Source organism: Scyliorhinus torazame, chromosome 30, assembly GCF_047496885.1.
Source record: "Scyliorhinus torazame isolate Kashiwa2021f chromosome 30, sScyTor2.1, whole genome shotgun sequence".
NCBI classification, from domain to species: Eukaryota; Metazoa; Chordata; class Chondrichthyes; order Carcharhiniformes; family Scyliorhinidae; genus Scyliorhinus; species Scyliorhinus torazame.
Window position 1 is genome coordinate 24220353 of NC_092736.1, and position 8842 is coordinate 24229194.

At 47.2% G+C, this 8842-nt stretch overlaps 1 non-coding gene across 1 annotated transcript; it reads right to left on the reverse strand.

Moving 5' to 3' along the window:
* Positions 1 to 8407: 8407 nt before the first annotated feature.
* trnav-cac (transfer RNA valine (anticodon CAC)) lies at positions 8408 to 8480 on the reverse strand. Its single transcript has one exon. It is a non-coding gene; the product is annotated as a tRNA-Val (tRNA).
* Between the last annotated feature and the right edge of the window lie 362 nt (positions 8481 to 8842).

The window sequence follows — 8842 nt, forward strand, 5'->3', positions numbered from 1 at the left end:
CCCTATCCTGCTGTATTACTATAGGGTGACAAAAGTGGAGTGAGGTGGTGGTGCTGGTGGTGGGGGGGGGGTTGGTTCCCCCAAACCTATTAGGAGGAGGGGGGCTGGTTGTTTTGGGTGCATCTGGAGGGGGGCTGCTTAACAGCCCTGGCGATTGCCCCCCCACCCCAACGTGCTCCCAGATAGGTATACAAATAGTCCTGTTGTGTCATCCCTCAAGATATGGAACCAACTGAGGCGGCACTTTTGAGTGAGGTAGGGGTGGGGGTGAATTGGCTCCCATATGTGGGAATCTGGTTCATACCAACAGGAATAGATGTGGCGTACAGGAGCTGGCATAGGGAAGGGGTAGAGTGGGTGAGGGACTTGTTTGTAGAGGGGAGGTTCACGAGGCTGGAGGGGTTGCAGGGGACGTTCCAGTTGTTGAGGGTCAGTGAATTTGAGTGCCTGCAGGTGCGGGATTTCATACGAAAGGAGCTCCCCTCCTTTCCTCAGCTGCCAAATTATACGCTATTGGATAAATTGCTAACTCGGAATGAGCTGGGGGAATGGAGTAAACCTGTGCCAGGATGAGTATACAGTTCAAGATGGTGCACAGGGCCCATATGACTCGGGCTCGCGTGAGTGGATTCTTCCCTGAGGATGAGGACAAATGCGAGAGGTGCAGAAGGGGGGCCTGTGAAACATGCTGTGAATTATCGTGCCCTAAGTTGGGGGGAATCTGGCATCGATTTTCGAGACCCTGTCGGAAATTGTGGAGGTGAAGATGACGCTGTGCCGTTTGGTGGCGATTTGCAGTGTTTCCCAGCTGCCGGAGCTTTTAGAGGGCAAGGGGTCAGATGCCATGACCTTTGCCTCTCTGCCCGGCAGCGAATCTTACTGGGGTGGAGGTCAACCCCCTCCCCCACCATCTGGCCTGCGAAATCCTACCAACTGTCCTGGCTTGAGACAATTCACACCTCTAACCTGGGGCTACCCCTATCTCTGGATCTGTAAAGACTTAATTACCTGCTAATGCTCGCATTCTAAGCATTGTCTTGCATCTTTGACTTTGTCTATATATATATGTTTCTGGGACATACCTCTTCATTCACCTGAGGAAGGAGCAGCGCTCCGAAAGCTAGTGATTTGAAGCAAACCTGTTGGACTTTAACCTGGTGTTGTAAGACTTCTTACTATACTTTTTTTTAGTGTCTTTGTCTCCATACAACTGGCTGGATTTTGTTATTTTCATATATTCTTTGACAAGGTGTGGGCCAGCATTATTACCCATCCATAATTGTCCTTCAGATGGTGGTGAGTAGCTTTCTTGAACCACTGCAGGCCACTAGTGTAGGTACACCCAATGTGCTCTTTGGAAAGGAGCCCCAGAGTTTTGACCCAGTGACAACAAAGGAATGGTGATTATGGTTCCAAGTCGGGATGGTGTGTGTGTGACTTGGAGGGGAACTTGCAAGTTTTGATAATAATCTTTATTCTCACAAGTAGGCTTACATTAACACTGCAATGAAGTCACTGTAAAAAGCCCCTAGTCGCCACACTCTGCCTGTTCGGATACACGGAGGGAGAATTCAGAATGTCCAAATTACCTAACAGCACATCTTTCAGGACTTGTGGGAGGAAACCGGAGCACCCGGAGGAAACCCACGCAGACACGGGGAGAACATGCAGACTCTGCAGACAGTGATCCAAGCCGGAATCGAGCCTGGGACCCTGTAGCGGTGAAGCAACAGTGCTAACAACTGTGCTACCATGCCGTACAAATGGCGATGTTTCCTTGCTTCTGCTTCATTGTCCTAAGTGGTTGAGGTCACAGGTTTGGGAAGTGTTGCCAAAGGAGCCTTGATGAGTTTGTGCAGTGCACCTTTTAGATGGTACATACCGCACTGGTGGGGGAGGGAGTGAATGTTGAAGTGGTGGATAGGGCGCCAATTAAACAGACTGCTTTGCCCTGGATGACGTTGAGCTTCCTGAGTGTTGTGGGAGCTGCGCGAACCGAGGCAAGTGGAGAATATTCCATCTCACTCCTGACTTGTTCATGGTGGGCAGGTTTTGAGAATCAGGAGGCGAGTTGACCAGTTGCAGAATTCCCAGCTTCTGACCTGTGCCTCTGAAGTGCCCTGACCTTGATTTATTTTATAGGAGCCTGATTTTTCATATTAGTTTCTGGGATGTGGGCATCACTGACGAGGCCCGCACTTGTTGCTAATCCCCAATCGCCCTTGAGGACAGTTACAAAATCAACCACATTGCTGTGGGTCTGGAGTCACGGTCGGCCAGCTCAGGTAAGAACGGAAAATTTCCTTCCCTAAAGGACATTGGTGAACCAGATGGGTTTCTACAACAATTGATGAGAGTTTCATGGTCCCCATTACTGAGACTTAGCTTTCAATTGCTGTGGGGGAATTTGAACCCATGTCCCCAGGCAATTAGCCTGGGCCTTTAGTCCTATGACATGATAGTTAATAATCTTTATTAGTGTTACAAGCAAGCTTCCATTAACACTGCAATGAAGTTACTGTGAAAATCCCCTAGTCGCCACACTACGGCGCCTGTTTGGTTACGCTGAGGGAGAATTCAGAATGTCCAATTCACTTAAACAGCACGTCTTTCAGGACTTGTGGAGGAAACCGGAGCACCCGGTGGAAACCCACGCACACAAGGGGAGAACGTGCAGACTCCGCACAGACAGTGACGCACAGTTATGCCATGCTTTCCCCTTGTATTATATTTACATATAATAATGGACTCCAAACTGATTCAGCTGGACTGCCAAGTGGAAAGTTGCAGTAAATCTGACATTGGAGTGAGAAAAGGCCGACTGGGATTTAAATTATGCCGCAGCCCAGATTCTGTCAGCTTGGCGGAGTTAAAATCAGGCATTGTGTGATTGGCATCAACAAGTTGGCTCGCATGGACTTCACAGGCATTAATTAACACCAGCAACCAATCTTTTTGAGCTTGTGGGGTTTCAGTTCCTTTTAAAATATTTTCCTTAAACAATTCCGCACTCTTCAGTTAGAAATAAATTATCAAAAATCCTGCATGTGATGATTTTGGTTCAATTATATTAATCTGGGAAATCCCAAAAGAAAACATTGACATTGCTCTTGGAACTTCAGGATGTAAACGACATCTCCACTCTCTCAGAAGAGAATCTCAAGCCATGCTTGACACCTTCACCTTCATACCAAAGAATCACTCTTAGTCTCAACTTCCAGCAGATTCAAGTCCTTTATCAATCCGCCCTAGGGCAAGATCTGGTCTCCCATTCTATCAAGATCAATGGAGAAACCCTACCAACCGGGGAATGTTGCCCATATCTGCAGAGTCACTATGGCTGACATCGATGCGGAGATCCAACATCGTGTCTAATCCACGAGCCGCTCCGAAGGATGAATGTCTTTGTCCGCGACATCCATGCTGATACCAAGATTGTTGTGTATAAGGCAGCCGTCCTCCCAACTCTCCTACACGCTGCAGAAACTTGGACTACGTACAGACGCCACTTCAAGTTCCTGGAGAGGTACCATCAACGCTGCCTGAGACGGATTCTCCGCATCACCTGGTAGGGCAGGTGTACCAACATCAGTGTCCTCAAAGGAGCCAAGAGCACCTACATCAATGCCATGATCATCAAAACCAATTCCACTGGGCCGGTCATGTGCTTGGGATGTCAGAGTCCCGATGGTCAAAGCAAATGTTCCTTGCCCAGCTCAAGGAAGGCTTCCGAACAAGAGGTGGACAAAGGAAGCTGCTCAAAGACACCCTCAAGGCTTACCTCAAGAAATGCAACATGGATGTCAATGCCTGGGAGACCCTTGCTCAGAAGAGACCGACTTGGAGGAACCTCCTGACTGAAGGGACACAATTCCTTTGAGGGCACCCGATGGCAAGAGGAGGCCTGGAAAAGGTGCCTGAGAAAGGAATACCAGTGATCTAGAGTCCAAGGACTGTGCCCATCTCCCGGAAACTCCTGCCAGAAGATTGATCAGGAATGTTAGTACTATCTACATTAACATTAATTAGTAACAAAGTATTGCAGACTATTGAAGGACTTTGATGTGTTGGGCGTTCTGGATCACATACAGGTCACCAACACTTGAAATAGTGCAACACTATTTTATTGAATCATTAACTGTTTAAACATACTCAGACTGTGGGTTAATATGATACTAGCTTTAACTAAAGACCTTTGCCTTGTCCTAACCAGTCGATGCACTCAGCACATGGTGAATATCTGTGTTGCAGGCTGTGAGCTCTGTCCTCCTAGCTAGCTGCTACTCGAATGAGCGAAAACTCTGATGCCCCCTGTCTTTATAGTGCGTGTGCTCTCACTGGTGATTGGCTGCGGTGTTGTGTGTGTTGATTGGTCCCACTGTGTGTCCATCAGTGTGTGTCTGCACCATGATATACTGGTGTATATTATGACAGACTTCATTGTTCTACAGGCTGAAAACTCAATGAAAAATATACTGAATAAAATGCATTGATGTTTTGAGTGCTATCAGTAGAGGAGTTATTATAGTCAGTTACTCAGTGATTTTAGCATCAAATAATCGTCAGTTGTGAGGGTCAGTTAGCTCAGCTGGCTGGACAGCTGATTCGTGATGTGGAGCAACACCAACAGCGCGGGTTCAATTCCACTTGCCAACACTTAAAGAAGCTCGACACTATCCAGGACAAAGCAGCCCGCTTGATTGGCACCCCATCCACCAGGTTGAACATTCACTCCCGCCATCATTGATACACAGTGGCAGCAGTGTGTACCATCTACAAGATGCCACTGCAGGAACTCACCAAGGCTTCTGAGACAGCACCATCCAAATCTGCAGCCTCTCCAACCTAGAAAGACAAGGGCAGCAGAAACACGGGAACACCACTTCCTGCAGTTCCCCTTGAATCTACACATGACTGAATGAAATGAATGAATGAATGAATGAAAATCGCTTATTGTCACAAGTAGGCTTTAATGAAGTTACTGTGAAAAGCCCCTAGTCGCCACTGACTTGGAAATATATCGCCGTTTCTTCACTGTCGCTGGGTCAAAATCCTGGAACTCTCTCCCTAACAGCATGATGGGTGTAGCTACATCTCAGACACTGCAGTAGTTCAAGAAGTCAGCTCACCGCCACCTTCTTAGGATGGGCAACAAATGCTGGCCTAGCCACATCCTGTAAAAAATGTGACAAACAGTTAACAAACTCAAGGTTAATTTGTTCCAGTCTCCCACCCAAAGAAAATATTCCAACAGCCTAGAAATTACTGTTGAGTAATGTGTAATACCACCTCAGGACTGTTCTGACCACGTCAGATGTTAAACCAAATCCCAGAGGGAAACTTGGCCTATGAGTCATAACTTTTTTTCTCCTGAAAATAAGAATGAAAAGTACTGATCTCAGCAGCAAGAAGTCCAGTATTCCCTTATAGCTGTTTACCTATAAAAATCCAGTAATAATAGCCAAGGCAAAGCTGCTGTTGCTTTAATAAGGTATACCACCCCACCCCTCAAACTCACTTCCACTCTGCTGTGCATTGACTTGTATGGATGGCTGCTTCAAACTGCACCTACTCTCAGTCCAGAGGTGTTTTTAGGAGATCTTCCTGACCCAGGCAATCCCCCCCCCCCGCCACCGCCCCGCCCCCCCCCCCCCGGCACCTCGCCACCTTTCATCTCACATTCCATTGCTTTCATATAATACAAGCAAAATATTATAAATGCTGGAAATCTGAAATAAAAGCAGAAAAATGCTGGAAGGACTCAGCCTGCCTGGCAGCATTTGTGGAGAGCGAAACAGAGTTAATGTCCGTATGACTCCTTCGGAGACACTTCTTCCATTGTTCTCACACCTCTTTGGAACTAAGATCCTTCCAAATATCAAATCTTTCATGTTTCTATTTTGGCTTGGCTTTCAGGTCAGTAACCTGCAATATTCCCTTCTCTAGTTACCCATGTAATCCCTGTAAAATACTAAATGTTTCTTGTCTCCTCTGATTTCCCTTTGATATTCACTTATCTAGAAGTGCAAAGGTTAGATCCATGGTGGCATTTTGCAAGCAACCCCGCTTTGGCCAGCAGTGGGATATTTTGGTCCCAGAATTGTCAACAGGGTTTCCCATTGAACCTTCACCGCTGCAAAACCGATGTCGGGGGAGCGCCATTGGCAGGACTAGAAAATCCTGCCCCCAACTATTGCCTCAGGCCTACCATAATATCTCATCACCAATGTAATAATATAATAGAAACCTAACACCTCTATCCTCTCTAATAATATTTCTCCAGCTCAATTAGGTCATTCACACAGATACACATAAGCTTTCTTTTACAAGATATCACAATATTCCCCCCAAATATTTCGAAAAATAACATCCACCTTCGCAGGACATTCCACTGTCCTCAATTCTACACAAGCAACGAGCACATCTCCAGCTCAATCCGTCTGTATCCCCCATTCCCTCTCTGCCTGAACATCACCTTCCCTGTGTTTTGGCTCCAGGTGGTGTCAAGCAAACAATACTTGAACCGTACTTCACACAATATAAATAGGACAAATCATTAACCGGCTAAAGAACCCAGAGACTGAATGCACGTATGGATTTGGTTCAATCTCACCCCGATACACACTAAATTGTTCATTCCAATAATTGTATGTTGGGCAGAATGAAACTGAAACTAGCCTGTCCTGCAAAGAGAGCTGTTTCCAAGACAGCAAATTAAAGTCAGACTCTCCCAGTTCCTCCCCGAGTGAACTGATTTCTATTCTCTGACATTGATTCACCAGTCCTTCCCCCCATTGGGGACAGCAGTGTTTAATTACCAACTTAAGGCATGTATTCTACTGCAGCACAAACTCAACCTTCCGTGTCCGGTGGGCACCGCAGGGGTTGGGGTGCTTTACCGACCACGTTAATCATTTTTAAATTTGATGTTCTTAAGTTTCCGTTGATCTTTGTTTCTCGTTTGGGCAGTGTCCCTGTCAGGGGAGGCCCCTTTTAGTTTGCCCCTTAGTTTGTTTCATTTCAACTAATTGGTTGAACCCCAAAAGTTCAACATTAACATAAATAACCAAAGCTTTTCCATTTGCTGCACCGCTAGCTATCAGTTTCAACTTCGCAATCACCAAACGTTTCCTGTCAATATTTATACAAGAGACTTTAGCACGGAGTGCATTTGGATGTAACTCACTTTTGTCCTTGCCTGGTGTTCATATTGTAAATGATAACCATTGTTCCAGATTAGGTGCAGACGAGATCTAGCGTTGGACAATAAAGAAAATGCTAATGTAATGAGGCTAAATCTACTGATTACATCCCACCCCTGCCAACCCCACGGTCTCTATTTGACGGAGATATAATTTAACAGGGGGCCACAATGATAACCGTTGACCCCTGTTTGAACACAGCTGCTCACAAGGAGTCTGGCCCAAAGTATTTTTATCTGATTTATGGTCAACAGTGAAACTAACCGCATTACTTATAAACACCTAGCTATGATTGTCAGCTCTTGGACCACATCAAAGGCAGTTAAGTGCTTTCTGCAGACATAAAGAGGAAGTGAGAGCACTTAACTGTCTCTGAAATGGGGGGCTTCCAGGCATAGGTCTCTGTAATGGGGAGGGGGCATCCAGGCAGATGTATCTCTTATGGGGGGTGGTCTCTGGTGCAGGTATATCTTATTGGGGGGTTTCCAGTGGGTGTCTCTCTTATGGGGGAGGGTTCCTGGTGTGGTCTATCTTTTTAAAAAAATATTTTTATTCAGAAATGTTTTTTGTTCTAACAAAATAACAATGCAGCAAACCCCAATACAAACTACAACCCCCCCCCCCCCCCCCGAACCCCTGTCCACCCCCTCCCCTACTCAGTCACCCATAAAGAAAGCATAACCTAAACACAAAAAGACAAAGCCTATCCTCTAACAGCTGACGGTAACCAGTTCCCTGAAAAAGAAGATAAAAGGCCGCCCACCATTGCAGTGCTTGATCTTCTCAAGATACAAAATTCCTTCGGGACCCCAACCAGATTGAGGGACGAGGCAGCACCAGGAGCCACCCCCAACGCAGAATTTGCAGTGCAGTAGGAGGCCATTCGGCCCATCGAGTCTGCACCGGCTCTTGGAAAGAGCACCCTACCCAAGGTCAACACCTCCACCCTATCCCCATAACCCAGTAACCCCACCCAACACTAAGGCCAATTTTGGACACTAAGGGCAATTTATCACGGCCAATCCACCTAACCTGCACATCTTTGGACTGTGGGAGGAAACCAGAGCACCCGGAGGAAACCCACGCATACACGGGGAGGACGTGCAGACTCCGCACAGACAGTGACCCAAGCCGGAATCAAACCTGGGACCCTGGAGCTGTGAAGCAATTGTGCTAACCACGGTGCTACCGTGCTGCCCAAATAGTGTTTCCGCCCGGGGTCGAACCGGGGACCTTTCGCGTGTGAGGCGAACGTGATAACCACTACACTACGGAAACCTGCCTAAATGACAGAGGTGGGAACCTGGTTGGAGATTCAGCAGGGGTGAATAAGGCGTTTAGGGATTTCTACTGTAGACTGATCAGGTCGGAACCCCCTACGGGACCAGAGGGGATGAGGCACTTCTTGGAGGGGCTGAATTTCCCAAATGTGGACGGGGAGCTGGTAGAAGGGCTGAGGGCCCAGACCGCGTTGGAAGAGATAGTGGAGGGTCTGAAGGCCATGCAGTCGGGTAAAGGCCCGGGGCCAGACGGGTACCCAGTGGAGTTTTATAAAAGTTTCTCTGGGATATTGGGGCCGGTGTTCATGAGGATGTTCAATGAGGCAAGGGAAAGAGGGGTGCTGCTCCCGACGATGTCAC